Source organism: Narcine bancroftii, chromosome 9 (genome assembly GCF_036971445.1).
Source record: "Narcine bancroftii isolate sNarBan1 chromosome 9, sNarBan1.hap1, whole genome shotgun sequence".
Taxonomy (NCBI): domain Eukaryota; kingdom Metazoa; phylum Chordata; class Chondrichthyes; order Torpediniformes; family Narcinidae; genus Narcine; species Narcine bancroftii.
The window spans coordinates 24,468,071-24,488,019 of NC_091477.1; positions in this window are offsets into that span (position 1 = coordinate 24,468,071).

Sequence of the window (19,949 nt, forward strand, 5' to 3'; positions counted from 1 at the left end):
CTCTTTTTCAGAGCTAGCAACAAGAGGAGATAGATGAATAAGTGGCTTGACTCAAGGTAATTCAATATCTACTGTAATTACCACTTAAAGACATGTAATTTACAGACATTAAATTAACAATGCACAAAAGGCAATTATTGAGAGTAGATCTGAATAGACAGGCACAGGTTTACCAAATATGCAATGACCTGTGGGCACCAGAAAAACACTCAAAGCAATGCTAATATCCAACTTCCTTAAGCAATTTGGATACTCATCTGATGGCCCTACACATCTCTGCAGTGAAAGTCACAAGAGCCGTTTACTGAGATCAGTTGTCAGGGCACCAGACCTCATCTTTAACAGGATCATCAGAAGAATTAATATGAAATCTGGAGGAGACGTGCAGAATTATTTTTCAAAGAGGCAGTAAATATGGAAACTTGAGAACCTGAGAAACAATGGAATACATCAAAAAATGCCCCTTTTGAATAGTAAGATTTTTTCCAAATAAAAAACAAAGCTATGGTTGCACTTTCCTTAAGGCGTTCTCTTAGTTTTCTTCCCTGAATTAGTCCCATGCACCACTCAGAAAATACAGTACAAAATGCATGTTTTATTTCCACCTAAATGTTAACATTTTTAAATAAAGATACAGGGACCTAAATCACAATGGACCAAAATAGGAATAACGAGTAAGCAGGAAGCAGATTCTGCAGTTGAATGCAGACCTCCAGAAGCTAGCCTTGGTGTTATCCTCCACAGGATGCAGCTTTAGAGCCTGTTTTCACATGGTCTACAAAATTATTGAAATGTCAAAAACTATATTGCTTGCATTTTTTTTTAAGTTGCCTAGTTGCAGAGTTCAGGTGAGTTTATAATGGCTTTGCTAAGCCAAAATTATTGCTTAACAGTTTATCTAGCCCTTACAATTTTAGTTGTGTCATCAGAGGATTGACATTCTTTCAGATATATTTTCAAAACTCCATATATTTTAAAAAGTTAGTTTTCATTTTCAAAACATAAAAAAGTTCCGTTTCTAACACAATCTCTTGTGTTACAATCCTCTCTGCAATATATTTTAAAAATTGGCCAAACTAACATTATTAACATTATTATTAGTGTTAACATGACATTATTAATGAAATTAGTTATTTAGTTTGGTTAATGACATCACTGTTGTTGGATGTTGGACATCTCCATTGCTCATAACACTATGGAAATTGCTACAACTTTATGGGAAACTTTCTTCAAGCCAATAACTATGAAGTTGCCAAAGATTTTTATAGTTGTTCCATGGTTTAAATTAAATCCAAAGCAGTCAAATATCTAAAATGAACTGTGTTGCCTCTTAATGTTGCAAACAATTATTACATGAGTTGGTGGTGTACAAGTGCTATTTATGTTAAAGTAATTCACTCAGATATAACCACTCAGATTAATTTGGAAGTAAGTCATCCTCAATTATGAGGGGCTGGCAACATGACAGTAAATTACACTGGCATTTATTATTGTTTGGATTTTATGTTGTTTTTTTCACGAACAACCCATTTCACCAAGATCATGCATGTATTGAAATAATTATATTTTTATTCTGTCAGAAAAATTTAGTTCCCTGGTTAGTGTAATCATGAGAGCATTCACCTTTTACTCACTGTGTTTATCATACCTTGTACTGATGAAGACTTAGTAATTGCTTATCAGTTGAAAAGTATTTGCATGGGCTAAAACTCCATGTAAATTTTATTGAGATATTTATAGACTGGATGGAGCCCATTATCTAATTATTGAAGTCACAGAAGTGTAACATTCCTGAGAAATGGAATTGGTAAAATTTACAGTTTACTACATTTTGACCAAGGTATTGCTGTCCTCTGCAAAAAACATCTGAGGAATCTTTAATGAGGTGTCAAGATACATAGTTGGAGTAATGGAGAAAATACCAGTTTATTAAATCTTTTGCTGAGATGTTGTTCCTGGTAGTTTCTATTGCACTTCAGAACCAAGCAATTTAATCTGTTGCATCACAAGAGGAAATCACTTAGGCCCAGGGTTGGCCAACTTTTTAATTTTGATATACAGCATAAAAACAGGCTATTTCGGCCCACAAGTCCGTGCCACCCAATTAACCTAAACACCAGGTACATACTCTTGAGTCAAAGTGGCCTGTTACCGTGCTGTATGACTAAATTAAAAATAAAAGGTTGGCCACCCCTGACTTACACAATAACAAATGGTAAGCTGGGCAAAAATCCTGGGCAGAACTACACGCTGCCATAAATCACAAGCTGACAACCTGTATCATCATCTTGCAGGAAAATTGACTCATAACTATCAATGTTTTTTAACCTACCTAGTGTCTCAACTATCTCCGCCTTCACTATATTTTGGAAGCACCCTCTTTAAAAGTGTTCACTCTCTGAAAGGGCCCTCAGATGATGAAAGGCTCAGGCCTGAAATGTCGATAATATATATTTACCTCCTATAGAGAGACATGCTGAGTTTGTCCAGCATTTCTGTATTTTTATCACACATTTGTTCTTAACAGATCCCACTAGTCCATATATTACCATCTACGATTTCGACTCCCATTTATGTTGGCGGTTATTTTCTTTCATGTACTCTCTTTGCCTCTCTTAATGGAGGCACACACACACACACACACACGCACACACACACAGAGAAGAAATCACTGTGCCTCATCTCCTCTACATTTTCAGTCATCTCCATGGCAGCCTTTTAAATACGTATTCTGTGGTTGCCACGGGAGAGTTCCTTTAAAGTTGAATGCACTTCCTAGTCATTAGTACATCAATAATAGGCGAACAGCAAACCTGTAAGGCTTCTCCAAATAGGAACTGTGCAGATCCCATTTTAACACGTGATTATGTGTGCCTTTAATATACTTTTGGCCATTTTCACAAACTGTAACACTATGTTCAACAAATGTTTTTGTCACCAATTTTTTTTGTACATTTTAATTTGTCTCTGCTAATTCAATAGCTGACTGATCGGAATGGTCTAGATGGGGATGAATAGCAATATTCAAGAAAGTAACAGACCCTCAATGTTTGAATCTCTGCTGTTTACCTAATTTCTCTGAAATTTTACTGACAAAGGTTTGGTTGATACTAAAATCTCAGCAGATTACTACTCATTTGTTTTGCATTTTGGAAGTCAAAACTTGTAATTTGAGGAGTTGAGAATGAATTCATGATCACCAGAGAGGCAGAGAAGGTCACAGATTGCAACAGTAGAGATGTGATCACACCTAAGGTATAGGCTGGAAGTAGCTGAATGACCACGAGGAAGAATAAAGGTAGACAATGCAGAGTTCCCCTTTGGCCACCCCTCAGGTTCAAGTAAACCGCTTCGGACCTTTCTGGGGGTGGGGTGTGGGATGATCTGTCAGAGAGTAGCAGCAGAAGCTAGGTTATTGTCACCACAACTAGCTCTGAGGCCGAGCGGGGAAGAGTGAAATCATATAGAACTATAGTGGGAGGCGATTCCATGGGCAGGGGAATAGAAAAGCATTTTCTGTGGCTGCAAGAGAGACTTCAGAATAGTGTGTTACCTCCTTGATGCCAGGGTCCAGAGTGTTTCTGAGCAAGTACAGGATGTTTTGAGAGGGGAGAGAAAGCAGCTGGAGCTCATGGTCCAAATACATACCAATGACATGGGTCAGAGGGAAAAGGTGGTTTGGCAGAATAAGTTCAGAGAGCTAGTCAGCAAGTTAAAAAGCAGGACTTCCAAGGTTGTATTCTCAGGATCGCTACCCAGTCCATGTGCGAGTGCAGCAAGAAACTGGGTTATACCTGAACTGGTGGGGGACCAATATCCTCACAGTGAGATTTGCTGGTGGTACTGGAGAGGGTTTAATTGACAGGGTGGTGGGCCACTGATTAGCAAGATAGCCACGTGGAGGAATTGAGAGGGTGACAAATACCAGGATAAGCAAACTTGAAAGAAAGGACAGGAAAGGATGGAATATAATTCTGATAAATGAGAGGTCCAGAGTGAGACTTTGGTGGTGAATGGTAGGGCCCTGAAGGGTTGTAGAACAGAGACACCGAGGAATACAGGTACATAGTTCCTTGAAAGTGGCAACTCATGTGCCGCACAAATACCCCAGTCAAACTACAACCCCCGTCCATAACGATGGGAGGAAACTGGAGCACTCGGCAGAAACCCATGCAGACATGGGGAGAATGTACAAACTCCTTACAGACAGTACTGGATTCAAACCTTGGTCGCTGGCTCTGTAATTGTGTTGTACTAACCGCCACACTAACCATGGATAAAATGAATGCTTTTTTGCAGAGTAGATTGTTCTAGAATTAGAGGAAACAGGTTTACGGTGAGAGGGGAAAGATTCAGAAGGGACCTGAGAGGGGTTCTCTTTCACTCAGGAAGATCATTGTGGCTGTTGGAGTCAATTCTCCTAGTCCCAGAATGTTACTATTGAAGATTGAATGTCAATGTTGGAGATCAAGAAGGCAGTTAACCATCACTTTGACAAGGACAATTGAGAGTGAGCAATTAAATGCTGGCTCAGCATGTCAAGCCCATATCCCTTGAGTGAATTTTTTTTTAAAGTTCCTCAGAAAAATGTCCTTGGCCCAAAACATCTGCAATATTGTTCATCATAAATTTAGAAGTGAGGATACTTAGTGATGAGTGCAATGCTAAATTCCATTCATAACTCTTCAGCAAATGAAGCAGTTCAGATATAGGCAGATAAATGGGAAGTGACAGTTTTAACCACACATGTCCCAGTGATAATTTCTAACCAGTCTAACTCCCTGTTCTTTGATGGCATCAACAACTCCAGTTCCCCATCATCAGCATTATAGGGCCAAGGATTCACTGAATCAACGATATAAAACTGTGACTATGATTAGGTCAAAGGCTGAGCATCCTGTTGAATAATTTATCTCCAGACATCCCAAAGCTTTACTACCATCTACAAGGCTAAAGGAGTGTGTTGTCTTCTAAAAGAACAAATTTGAGGGAGCTTAATAATGTTGAGATCAAGGCTGCACATTTGATTGATACACCATTCACTACCCAAAACAAACAATTCTACCGCCATCACACAGTGGCTATCATGTTCATGCATAGTGGCTATGCATTTATTCACCAATCCTATTTTGACAGCAGCTGCCAAATCTGCAGACCTTACTACCAAGTAAGATGAGAGCACTTAGAACTCCTCCTCTAATTTCATTCTACCAACTCACACTCTATCCTAATGTAAATATATCACACTTCTTTTATTGTCACTAGAACTCCCATGCTCAACAAACATATGGGAAAACCTACTGCAGAAGGACTGCATATGATCAAGAAGGTGGCTAAAAACAACCATCTCAAAAGTAATTAGGAAACATGTAAATTGCTAGTATTGTCTGCATGTTAAAAAATAAATACATAGAAAATAATGGTGCACTGTGATGGTGCACCGTACAAGATGTATCCTTCCATGCAAACTCACCATGTGCTGTTAGTTCATCTCACCAGTCATTCTTACACAAACACTCACGGAACCATCTTTCATTGGCTTGGCTTCGCGGACGAAGATTTATGGAGGGGGTAAAAGTCCACGTCAGCTGCAGGCTCGTTTGTGGCTGACAAGTCCGATGCGGGACAGGCAGACACGGTTGCAGCGGCTGCAGGGGAAAATTGGTGGGTTGGGGTTGGGTGTTGGGTTTTTCCTCCTTTGCCTTTTGTCAGTGAGGTGGGCTCTGTGGTCTTCTTCAAAGGAGGTTGCTGCCCGCCAAACTGTGAGGCGCCAAGATGTACGGTTTGAGGCGATATCAGCCCACTGGCGGTGATCAATGTGGCAGGCACCAAGAGATTTCTTTAGGCAGTCCTTGTACCTTTTCTTTGGTGCATCTCTGTCACAGTGGCCAGTGGAGAGCTCGCCATATTGGGAAGGCGATGGTCCTCCATTCTGGAGACGTGACCCACCCAGCGCAGCTGGATCTTCAGCAGCGTGGACTCGATGCTGTCGACCTCTGCCATCTCAAGTACTTCGACGTTAGGGATGAAAGCGCTCCAATGGATGTTGAGGATGGAGCGGAGACAACGCTGGTGGAAGCGTTCTAGGAGCCGTAGGTGATGCCGGTAGAGGACCCATGGTTCGGAGCCGAACAGGAGTGTGGGTATGACAACGGCTCTGTATACGCTTATCTTTGTGAGGTTTTTCAGTTGGTTGTTTTTCCAGACTCTTTTGTGTAGTCTTCCAAAGGCACTATTTGCCTTGGCGAGTCTGTTGTCTATCTCATTGTCGATCCTTGCATCTGATGAAATGGTGCAGCTGAGTTAGGTAAACTGGTTGACCGTTTTGAGTTTTGTGTGCCCGATGGAGATGTGGGGGGGCTGGTAGTCATGGTGGGGAGCTGGCTGATGGAGGACCTCAGTTTTCTTCAGGCTGACTTCCAGGCCAAACATTTTGGCAGTTTCCGCAAAGCAGGACGTCAAGCGCTGAAGAGCTGGCTCTGAATGGGCAACTAAAGCGGCATCATCTGCAAAGAGTAGTTCACGGACAAGTTTCTCTTGTGTCTTGGTGTGAGCTTGCAGGCGCCTCAGATTGAAGAGACTGCCATCCGTGCGGTACCGGATGTAAACAGCGTCTTCATTGTTGGGGCACTCACGGAACCATAGAGAGGGTGAAAAGAACTAAAGAGAAAAATGACACGAGGCCTTATTCAAACTAGATTGAGAGTCACAAAGGATCTGAAATATTACTCAGGGATTATTTAAGCACAGAGGGCACTTTGTAGACATTAATCGTCTGTATCAGAGAGCGCTATTGACCAATAAAAATCAATATATAATTCCGCTGCACTTTAATACAGATGCTCCCCAACATACATCCATGTATATCAGAATTATGCACTTACCTTGTTAGTTGGCATCTGGGGTCCATAGGCTTGGCGCAGCCATCTTGGTCCTATGCCCATGCATAAGTCTTCAGTAGGCACATGGGTAGAAGGTTCACGTATTGGAGTTCAGTTGGCGCATGCCCAAGAGTTAAGTGCCCGATAATGAATTTGTGACCTTAATTCTCGCGCACGCACCAACCCAACTCCAATGCACAAACTCACCGCGCATGCGCCAACCGAAGATTCACGCATGCGCATAGGAATCAAGATGGCCGTGCCCAGCTTACATACCCTGGGACACCGACTAACAAGGTAAGTATGCACATTTTGGCACTTACAATACCTGTATTCCTGTTATAGTTTATCAAATACAATATAAGCCGTGTACATTTTATATTTTTTCTTTTTTTTTCATTTGGTTGTATGTGCGGATGGACATAAGTCGCATCGTTCGCAAGTTAGGGAGTACCTGTATTGTAATAATTCATCTTTTGCACTGCATATTGCTAACATCATTTGAAAACTTTCTGGTGTTTGGAAACAGCACTTGGATGTCTAAAGGTATGCCAATAAATGTACTTTTTTTAGCAATCAATATATCATTGTCTTGTCAAATACTAACACAGATTGTAAACTGATTGATATTGTTCATTGTCCATTCAGAAATCTGATGGCAAAGGGGATGAAGCTGTTTTTGTGATACTAATTGTTCATCCTCAGACTCCTATACCTCCTTCCCGATCGTAGCAAACTGAAGAGGGCATGGCCTGGGGTGAGGATCTTTCAGGATTGAGGCTACTTTCTTAAAATACCTCTTCTTGTAGGTGTCCTCGATGGAGTAGAGATTGATACCCTTGCTGGTGCTAACCAAGTTCACAACTCTCTACAGTTTTTTATTGTCCTGTGAATTGGTGATACATTGGTCAGAATGCACTCCACGGTACACCTGTAAAATTTGCAAGAGTCTTTGGTGTCATGCCAAAACTCAAACTCCTCATGAAGGAGGCATTAAGTATGTTAGTAGGAAAAGCACCTTGGGGCCAGTGATCATAATTATATTGGTTTTAGAATAGTTATAGAAAAAGATAGGACTGGTTCACAAGTTAAAATCCTAAATTAGAGCAAGGCCATCTTAAAAGGTATTAGACAGGAACGCAGAGGTTTGTTGGGTGATGGCAGGTGAAGGCATATCTGGTAAGAAAGAATCTTTGAGGCAAGGGGGAGTTCAGGGGTAGGAACAGGCCCATTGGTTCACAATGTCTGAGTAAAACACCAAATTAAAGTAAAACTCTGCTCCTTGCTTGATACATATCAGTCTATTCCTTGTATATTCATGTATTTATCTAGAACACTCTTAAATGCTCCTATCATAACTGCTTCCACCAGTACCTCCAGGTACCATTCTCTGTCTAAAAAACATGCCTCATACATCTTCTTTAAATTCTTCCCCCCCACCCCTCAAATGTTCCTATTAGAATGAAGGGCAAAGTTGGTAGGACTGGTGAACAATGATGAATGATAGATATTGGTCAAAAAAAGGAGGCGTATGTCAGGTATAGCCAGCTTGGATCAAGTGACTGCTTTATTTAAGGAAATCAGGAGGACAAAGGAGGACATGAGAGTTGTGGGTGCTTGGAATGCCTTGCCTGGATGAGGCAGAAACATTAGGGGCATTTAAGAGACTCTTAGACAGGCACATGCCTGAAGGAAAAATAGTGTTTATGGGGTAAGGAGAGTTTAGTACTTTTTTGAGGAATATATGAGGACCGAAGGGCCTGTAATGTGCTGTAGTATTCCATGTTCTATGTCACATAAGGCACTTTCAGGTGGTCAAGTGCCCCGCTTGTAAAGCCGCAATATGTCAGCGTGGGGATAGAGCGGCCGGCGAGGGAGAACGGGGACTGGGGCGGCCGGCGGAGGTGGGGGGGGGGGGGGGGGGGGAGGGGACTGGCCGAAACAATGCCGGTACCCGACTCGAGCGCCATACTCACCCGCCGGCCGCTCCAGCCCCGTGAGAGGGGAGTGAGCGGGGCACCGGAATCAGTGTGGGGACGTCCCCGCGCTGACAGCCGGCGCCGGCCGCCCCACAGTGTGGGGACTGAATTCATGAGTGGGGAGAGAGCGAGGTCAGTGTGGGGACGTCCCCGCGCTGGCTGTCCCAGCTGACAGCTAGCCATCCTGAATTGACAGCCCAAGGGACAAGAGCCGGAGTGTGCTCAGAGCCGCACCCTGTGCAGCTGTGTCCTTCAGGTGGCCAGCGTTGCGCTTTCAACGCTGTCACTGGAACGGCAATTTAAAGGGCCGCTTCTGCTTCTTCAGGTGCATTCTTAGCATAGAATGGACCTGAAAAAGCCTATAGTAAAGGAGTCAATATTGTGCATGTATTTTGCCATAATTAGAAGTTCCTTTAGTAACAGAATGCCTCCTGTGAAAATAAATTGAAAAACCTATTTACTAATCTTTCAACAATCTATCTGATCTATGCTCCCTTGTGAAAAGCATGGGCATGCATGTCATTGCTTAATTGTAAAATTTATGACAAAAAAAAGAGTACATTTAAATCTCAACTATTATTCTGTGAGGACTCCAGTTACATTTTAAAATTCTTGTTAAGATTATTTCACGAATTTGAAAACTCCAGTTTTAAGTTCAAGTTTATTATCATCTGACTGTACATCTCTGGAACATGGTGCACACATATACACAATACACAGCACATAATAATCACACACAAATTTGTATGTGTATACATATGTATATATATCCATACACATCCATATACTCACACACATATAGTACAAATTTAATTTAAAGGAATGTATATACATATTTTAGAATGATTTACTAATACACATTATACTATTCATCAATCTCACAGCCTGCTATTTCCTAGACTGGAGTCCTGATTTGATGATCTTGTACCTCCTTCTTGATTGTAATGGGTGAAATATACTGTGAGCTGGAGAGAAAGACTCCTCAATAATTCTTTGAGCCCTATTTAAGCAATAGTCCAGGTAAATGTCATCAACAGAGGAAGGGGAGGCCCTTTCATATGAATTGTCAATTGGTAAGATTTAAAACACTTGATACCTGCTCACTCCTTCATTAAAAGTATCTTTTAATCATGTTGCCTTTCTCAAACTGAAAAATCACTCACAAAATTCAGTTCAACAAGAGGCAAAATTGAATCAAGATCTCATGGACTAATTTTCTACATAGGTGCAGTAGTTTTAACACATTTATATGAAATACATTTGATGACAATAGATAGGAGCATTGAACCATATAAATGTTTCGTCATCATTGCATCAGTAATTTGACATTTTTCCAGGTGCATATTACTGGATGGCCTATATATTGAGAGGAGATAGCCTGATATATTGACAAACCTTCATCAGATGTGATGTGGATCTTTTTTTTTATCCTTCCTGTTATTGTTGGATACAGCTTGACAATACATAGTTGTTGCCAAACTGTGTTTGACAGCACGCCAGTTTTCCTCATGGGATTTGCCCAAAGGCCAATATCACCAAGGCGGATGACCATGTGTTAATTCTTCTGCATTAATGCTTCTGCAGCAGATGTTGGCTCATCTGAATTAAGCTGAAGATGCAATGTTGGGCAAATCTTGGACAACCTTGTCTATGTGCTGCCAATAGTATATCTATAGAAAGCATAGACAATTCCTATCCAATTGGGTTTCATGTGCAATTTTGTTTCAGGTTATTTTCTTTTTTTTAACTTTTCCTAATTTTTTTTCTCTTCTTTGGTGATGTTAAGCATTCATGTATCTTTTCCTTTCTTATTGTTAATGCATTTTTATTGTATATGTGTAGATAAACCAACAGATTGACAATACTTTGCATGCTATCGCAGTTCTCTGTGTTGGTTTATCTCCTCATATCCATATCTGGAAATACTTCTAGATCCTAACATAGAAACTAAGGAGTTTAAATTCAAATCTTAAAACCATAAAACATAGAAGCAATAGACTATTCAGCCCACTGAGTCTGCCCTGCTATTTAATCATGAAGTGATCCATTTTCCCACTCAGCTCAACTGCCCAGCCTTCTCACCATTACTTTTGGTGCCCTAGTTAATCAAGAATCTATCAATCTCTGCCTTAAATACATCCAGTGATCTGGCCTCCACAACCACCTGTGGAAACAAATTCCACAGATTTACCACCTTCTGGCTGGAAAAAATTCCTCCAAATCTCTGTACTAAGCGGAGGCCTTTCAATTCTGAAGTTGTGTCCTCTCGTCCAAGACTCTCCCACCATGGGAAACAAGCTTTCTACATCTATTCTGCCCACACTTTTCAACATTTGAAATGTATCATTTATATCCCCCTTCATTCTCCTAAATTTCAACATGCCCAGGCCAAGAGCTGTCAAACATTTCTCATAATTCCCGGAATTATCCTTGTGAACCTCCTCTGAATCCTCTCCAGCAGAAGCAGATCCTTTCTTAAACAAGGAGCCCCCAAGCTGCTCATAATACTCCAAGTGAGGTTTCATCAGTGCGTTATAAAGCCTTAACATCTATTCCTCTTGAAAGGAATATTCTTCACCACCAACTCAAATGCAAGTTACCTGAAGGTAACGCTATCCTGCATGAGGACTCCCAGGTCTCTTTGCATATGGGTATTTTTCAATTTTCTCCCCATTTAAAAAATAATTTGCCCTTTATTTTTTTCTACCAAAGTGCATGATTATATATTTTCTGACATTGTATTTCATTTGCCACTTCTACGCCATTCTCCTAATCTGTCTAAGTCTTTCTGCAGCCTCTTGTTTCTTTAACACTACCTGTTCCTCCACCTACCTTCGTGTCATCTGCAAATTTGGCCACAAAGCTATTCATTCCATAATCCAAATCATTAATATACAACATAAAAAGAGGTGACCCTAAGACCAACCCCTGTGGAACACCACAAGCAACTGGCAGCCAATCAGAATATGATCCCTGTATTCTGACTCTCCGCGTCCTGCCAATCAGCCAATGATCTACCCATGCTAGCCTGTTTCCTATTATACCATGGACTCTTATTTTGTAAGTAACCTCATGTACGGCACCTTGTCAAAGGCCTTCTGAAACTCCAAATGCACAACATACATCTCATTTATCTTGCCTGCTTGTCATTTCCTCAAAGAATTATGATAGGTTTATCAAGCAAGATTTCCCCTTAAGGAAACTATGCTGGTTTTGGCCAGTCTTGTCATGTGCCTCCAAGTACTCCATAATCTCATCCTTGACAGTCGACTCCAACATTCTCCCAACCACTGATGTCAGGCTAACTAGTCTGTAATTTCTGTTCTGCTGCCTCCCTCCCTTCTTGAATTGTAGGATAATATTTGTAATATTCCAGTCCTCTGGGACCATACCAGAATATATTGATTCCTGAAATATCAGTACCAATGCCTCCACAATCTCTAAAGCAACTTCTTTCCAAACCCAAGGGTGCAATTCACCTGGTCTGGGAGACTTATCTGCCCTTAGAACATTCAGCTTTCTGAGCACCTTCTCCCTTGAAATAGTAACTGCACTCACTACCCTTTCCTGATGCCATTCAGCATATGGCACACTGCTAATGTGTTCCAAAGTGAAGAATGATGCAAAATACTAATTTAATTCCTCTGCCATCTCCTTGTCTCCCATTATTATTTCTCCAGCATCATTTCCTAATGGTCCTATATCTATTCTCACCTCTCTTTTACTCTTTATATACTGCAAGAAGCTTTTTGAATTCTCTTTAATATTATTTGTTAGCCTATTTTCATACTTCATCTTTTCCTTCCTTATGAGTCTTTAGTTGCTTTCTGCAAGTTTTTAAAAACTTCCCAATCCTCTACATTCCCACTAATTTTTGCTTCCTCGTGTGCTTCTCTTTTGCTTTTATGTTGGCTTTGGCTTCCCTCGTCAGCCACATTTGTGATATTTTTCCATTTGAATATTTCCTCTTTCTTGGTATCTATTTATATCTTGCAGTAACTGCATCCACTCCTGCTCTACTGTCTTCCCTGATAGTACCCCCTTACCAATCCACTTTGGCCATTTCCTCTCATGCCACTGTAATTCTCTTTACTCCACTGAAGTACTGACACATCTGACTTTAATTTCTCCTTGTTCAATCTCATATTGAACTCAATCATATTGTGATCACTGCCCCCTAATTGTTCCTGTACTCTAAGCTCTATAATCACCTCTGGTGCATAACACAACATCCAATCCAGTACAGCTGATCCCCTCATGGGCTCATCAACGAGTTGCTGTAAAAAGCCACCTCATAGGCTTTCTACAAATTCTCTCTCTTGAGATCCAGTCTCAACCTAGTTTTCCCAATTTACATGCATGTTTAAATCCCCCATGTCTACCATAACATTGCCCTTCTGACATGTTTTTTCTATTTGCTATTGTAATTGTAGTCTACATCCTAGCTACTGTTTGGAGGTCTGTATATAACAGTAAACAGTGTATTTTTACCCTTGCCATTTCTTAACTCAACCCACAATTATTCTATATCTTCTGATCCTATGGCACCTTTTTCTAATGAGTTAATGTTGTTCCTTACCACAGAGTCACTCTAGTCCCTCTGCTTACCTGCCTACACTTTCGATACACTGTGGATCCATGGGCATTCAGCTCCCAATGACATCCATCCTTTATCCATGACTCCAATTTTTAGGTGTTCTACAAGGCCATCCACTTTATTTTTTATGCTTCATGCACCTAAATACAGAACCTTTAGCCCTTTATTTGTTACTTTTGACTGTATCCTTGTTACATTGCAACTTATCCCACTAGCTGCAATTATGATTTTCTACACAAATTCCTAACCAGCTGGCCCTACTTGTACCCCAACCACATCCTCCTCTACCTCTTCACTTTGGTTCCCACCCCCTTGCGAATCATGTTTAATTCCCCCCCCCTCCCCCACCCTTCCCCGTGCCTACAGCATTAGCAAATTTCCCTGCCAGGATATTAGTTCCCCTCAAGTTCAAGGTGCAACCCATCCCACTTGTGCTTGTCACTCCTTCCCTGAAAAGGTTCTAATGATCCAAGAACTTGAAACGCTACCCCCTGCACCATCTCTTCCACCACACATTTGTCTACACAATCTTCTTGTTCTGACCTTCACTAGCTCATTACCATAGCACCGAGAATAATCCAGATATTACCACCTTGGAGGTCCTGCTCTTCAGCCTCTTTCCTAACTCCCTAAACTTATTTTGCAGGACTTCTATCCTATTCCTGCCCACGTAATTGGTACTAATATGTACCACGGCCTCTGGCTGTTCACTCTCCCCCTTAAGAATAATCTGAACCTTCTCAGAGACATCCTGGACTTGAGCACCTGGGGGAAAACCCACTATCCTAGAGTCCTTTTTGTGGCTGCAGAATTTGCTATCTGTTCCCTTGATTATCAAGTCCGCTATGACTATTGCTCTACATGACTTCAGCCTTCCCTTCTGAGGCTCAGAGCCGACCACAGTGCTATTGGTCTCGCCCAGATAGGTCATCACACAAATCTGGAAATTTTACGAAAAACAACTAGTTTCAGGATTAGTAATCATTAAACCCCATCCCTTTCACTGAAACCTATCTGGGAAGAAAATTAGATATCTTTGACTGGCCCAAATTTCCTCTTCATTTGAGGAGCAATTTGCAATGGTCAATGTACCCTAATTTTTCCAGCGACATTTGTATTCAATGACTGAATAAGTAAAATAGAATGAATTATTAAACTCTCTTCTCCCTTTACCTATACAAAATGATATACTTTTATCCATTTTAAATTTTATTTTTATTTTTTTAATGATACAGCACTGTAGAAGGTCCAACTGGTCCTCCACCCAATTACACACCAAGCCCACATGTTTTGGATGGTGCCAAGAAACCAGTGAGGCTAGAGAAAACCTATACAGGTCATGAGAAGAACACACAGACACTTTACAGACAGCACCAGATTTGAACCAAGGATGCTGGTGCTGCAATAACTTTGCACTAGCCACAATGCTAACCATGCCTCCCTGATGAAGGGCATTGTCAATAACCTGGCTTCAACAGATGCTGATGGACAAGCTATGTTTTTGAGAAATCTCTTGTGGTCATTCAAGCTTATGCCAAAAACAGCTAACATTGAAGGAGATGAGATCAAGGCATGAGCTAAAGAGCAAAGAGTAAAATAACGATTTTGAAAACTACAAAACAAATTACATGTACAGGAACATTTTGAAAATACATGTGGAAATGTAACTATTGATGAGAATGAAGCCATGAGATTACTGAGTGAAACACAAAAGTCTCCAGACACTGTGATTGTAGTCAAAACACAGAAATGCAGGAGGAACTCAGCTGGCCTCCCAGTGTCCATAGCAGGTAAAAATATATTACCGACGTTTCAGGCCTGAACCCTTGCTCAAAGTGTGAGTGAAAAAACACAGGCATCAGATTAAAAGGCCAGGAAAAGAAAGGGGGAAGAATGGGATGGGGAGGAGCACAGACCAACAGACGAAAGGTATTCATTGGATATAATAATAGGAAATCAGGAAGACAAAGGAGGACATGAGATGCCTGGAATTGATTTTGGCTCTGTGAAAGGGTAAGGGGAAGAGAGGGAGTTAGAGATAAAGAGACAGGCGAAGAAGATGGGGGGGTGTGGGGGTTTGTTGCTTTAATGGAAAACAGAGGTCAGTGTTCACACCATCCAGTTAGAGGATGCCCAGATGGAAGATTAAGTGTTTTTCTTCCAATTTGCGGGTGGTCTCAGTCTGGCAAATGCATGAAAACATGAACAAACATGTCAGCAAGGGAATGGGGGAGAGATTGAAAAGGGTGGCCTTTTAATGGCGAACAGACCCAATATGCTCAATGAAGTGATCTACCAGTCTGCAACCAGTCTCTCTGATGTAGGGGAGACCATAACGGGAGCACCAGTACAGAAGATTACCCCTGCAGATTCACATGAAGTGTTGTTTCACTTGGAAGGACTCTTTGGGGCACTGAATGTTGGTGGGAAGGAAATGTGATTGCTGGTGGAGCACCTTCTACAGTCACAGGGATAGGTACCAAGGGGGTGACTGGTGGAAAAGTTGAACAAGGGAGTTATGGAGGGAGCAGCCCTTGTGAAATGCGAAGAGGAGAGGGAAATATGTGTCTGGTGATGGAATCACACAGTAGGTAGCAGAAATGGTGAAGGAGGATAGGTTGGACATAGTGGGGTGGTAGGTGAGGATAAGGGGAATCCTGCCCTTGTTACACATGAGGGCGGATGGGGCCAAGGCAGATGTGTGGGTAGTGGAGGATGTGCAGGTGAGAGCCAAGTTGATGGTAGTAGAGAGAAGAAGGAGGACATTTCTAATGATCTGGCATGGAAGACTTCATTCAAGGAGCAGATGTGATAGAGACAGAGGAATTGAAAGAAAGGAGTGGAATCCTTACTGGTGACACAGTGTTACATGAGATTACCACACCTCTCTGCAGGTTAATTCTGTAACTCTGTCAACATGTGACTGTATTTTCCTGAGCAAAGATTGATAGAAGGGATAATCAGGGCCTAATTTATCAGATAAGATAATGTTATTTAAGTAAGCATGAGAGAGATGGAACTTAATGAGTATTGAAAGCATTGATAGCAGTGGGAAATGGGTGCGAGAGGGAGGTTGATTCTGTGATACCAAATGCCTCAGGATTATCAAAGATTGTGGTAAAAAATGTAACAGGCAAATATCACAGGAGTATCAGAGCCAAGTGCCTGCTCGATGGCATTTGTAGTATTCACAGTCAGTCACATCAAGCCTGCTTTCACAATTAAGCACCTATCAACACTCATTCCAGTTTCCCCACATCTAATTTCCACCTCCACACTAGGGACAAATGACAGTGGCCAATTGCCCTACTGACCCGCACATCTTTGGTGTGTGGGAGAATCACAAGGGTAATGGGCGAATACCACATCAACAACATTGGTGGTCAGGATTGAAACTAGGTTGCTTGCATCTGTGAACACCAGCTCTTCCTAATGTGCCACTTTGCCATCTCAGGCATTGTACTGGCAGGATCATCTGGCAAATTGGCTGCCATGTTATATACTTAATAAAAGTGACTAAATGTCAAAATAACCACTTTCCATACATCTCTTTGAAATATCTTGAGGTTGTGAACAGTGCAATAGAAATGAAGGTGTTTTTCATTTAAATACCAGCCTTTCAGAATATCTGGAAGATATAATATGTGACCATTATAGAAACAAATGTACTCGAGGCAGTGGTAGTCACATCATTAAGAAATAAAGAAAATGTTTACACAAGCCATACAGCTTTTGCAGCAGTTTCTCAGCCTTTGTTTAAACTAGACCTTACTTCAATACTTCATCATACAACTTATATCTGTTATGTACTGTAAATCCTGAAATGTTGGCATTTGTTGCTCTCCATAGATCTAGCCTTACCTGCTGAGTTCCTCCTCCATTTTGGGTGTTGTTCCAGTTTCCCTGCATCTACTTCAGTTTTCCAACATCTTGTCAGGAAGGCACAACAGCAACTGCACTTCCTGAGAAAACTGAAGTGGGCAAGGTTACTGGCCACCATTATATCAACCTTCTAGAAGAGCTCGATCAAGAATATCCTGGTTGGCTGCATCACTGTGTGGTACAGTTGCTGTAGAGAAATGGATCGGAGGTCAGTCCACATAAGATTAAGAGATAGGATCACTGGAATGTCCCTCTCCCCATCAACGTGATCTACCAGGATTGTTGTCTGAGGAGAGTGCTCAAAATCATTGAGGTTCCCATTAGGGAAGAGGGACAGGAGTATCAGAACCAGCACCACCAGGCTGAGGAACTGTTTCTTCCCATGAACAGCGAGAATGCTGGATGAAAATAACTCGTCACATTAACCATGCGAGACTCTCATATTCATGAAACAATATTTATTTATTTGCACAGATGAAATACTTGTCCTGCATATGTATTGTTTGTCTGAATGTGTGTTATGGCTGGTTATATGTCTGCTTTTTTTTTGCACTGAGGACTGAGAACACTGTTTTGTTGGTTTATACTTGTACAGTCAGATGGCAAATAAGTTGACCTGATCTGCATTCTCCTTTGTTTACCTCTGTTACTGGCAGGGCCATTTTGCACCTCATATCTCTTCAATTACAGGGAGGCCTCAATCTCATTAATGATATCAATGGCAAGTAAGAATAGTTACTTTATTTGACAACTAAATATAGCATTGTATTTAGTTATACTGAAGCAGTTTCAATATTTCAGAAAATTCAGAGAAAAGATGATTCTAATTAACTATAACAGATTTGGGATAATTTTTTAAAGTTAAAATCCGCAGCTATAAAATATATATTTCTTAGTAAAGTTAGTTATAGAGTTAAAAATATTTCTAGTGAGGGAATTGTGGGCTGGATACAGGCTCACACACAGGTCATGGCACATTTGCAGAAACACCATTGCACTAAGAACAAGAGTTCAGTTGAAGCTGTAGCATTTGGAAATCAGAACCATAATGGAACTGAAGTACAATTGAAGCTCAAGAACAATGGAGTGTTTGCTTTATTAAAAACTGAAGTATTCAAGTACTCAAGAAGAACTGCTAAAGGAGGCCATCTGTTTAAACAAAGACAGGTTTGTGTTTGTGGTCATCAGACTTCCCGGAATTATAGACCATGTAAGGCATTTGAACAGAGATGAGGTCAGAGGTTGTCATGGATATGGAGTGGTTTTGAAGAAAGGTAAGAGGTTTTTCAGAAATGAAACTAAAACTATGATGCTGTCACATGACATGATGTCAGAGAACTATATACTGAAGGCAGAGAGACATTTTGAATCAAAAGATAAAAGACTGAAGATTGAAGAAATGATATCCTGGAAAGACAGGATTGGGGCAGTAATCTCTAGAAAGAGAAAGAGATCCTGCTCTGTGTTATATTATCCTTATTATAGGAGATACACAACATAAGTGACTTTTAAATAAGGCAAGACCACTTTTAACTGCTCTTTGAAGAAAAGAGAGGCAGCATCATTTGTGTCCACTTCTGTTTGAAGAATATTCTCTGAAAGGCAGCTCATCAAGAGACACGAGTTTAAAGAGATCTGATGTTTAAAAGTGCTTTATAATTAGTTCTGAACTACAATTTAAAAAGATCCTGAAGTTTGACAAGTTTGAAACTGGACTTTAAAATTAACTTTTCAGACTCAAGTTTAAACTGAAATAGTTTTGGACTTTAACACACCCATACATGTATATTTGTGCATAGTAGGGTTAAATTTAGTTAATTTCAGAGATAAGTAAGAAATGTTATGTCATTACTAATTTAATATAAACTATTATTTTAAATTTACCATTGTCTGGTGAATTTTCCATTGCTGTTCCTTTGTTAGTAATAATAAGGTTTGTTAGTTTCTATCATTAAAAAATAACTTTATTAAACAAAATAAAATCTTGATATCACAAAGTACAAGATGTTGAGTGTGATGGGATCTTTCCCAAGTTATTGAGGGAGGAAAGAGAGAAGATTGGTGGAAGCTTGACTGTGATCTCTTTATTGTCTTTAGCCAATTGTCCTCTGGCATCTTGCTTGTGACCAATGAATAGCCAATGTTGTTACTTGTCTAAAGAAGGGAAATGTCAAATGCTTGAGGGCATAGTTTTAAGACAAGGGGGGTAGGATATTTTAATTAAGAGAATGGAAGCTGTCTAGATTGTGCTTCCAAGGGAGGCAGTAGTAATGGATACAATTGCAATGTTTGAGAGATATTTAGATGAACACTGGAACAGGCACCATTGCAGGTAGAAAGGATTTGATAGATTGGCATCAAGGTCGGAACAGACATCACTGTATTGCATTGCACTGCTGATGGTCTGTCTCAGAACAAGAGAATGAGAGTAAGAGTTTCTCCAGAGTGTGGGGAGTGAGTTGTTGCAGTGTGTAGGGAGTGAGTGTTTCTCCAGTGTGTGCAGAGTGAAGGATTCTCCAGTCCATGCAGAGTGAGATACTGCAGTGTGCATTGACAGGAAAACCAGTTTAATGAAGTTTTATACATTGTGCACAATTTATCCCATGTAAC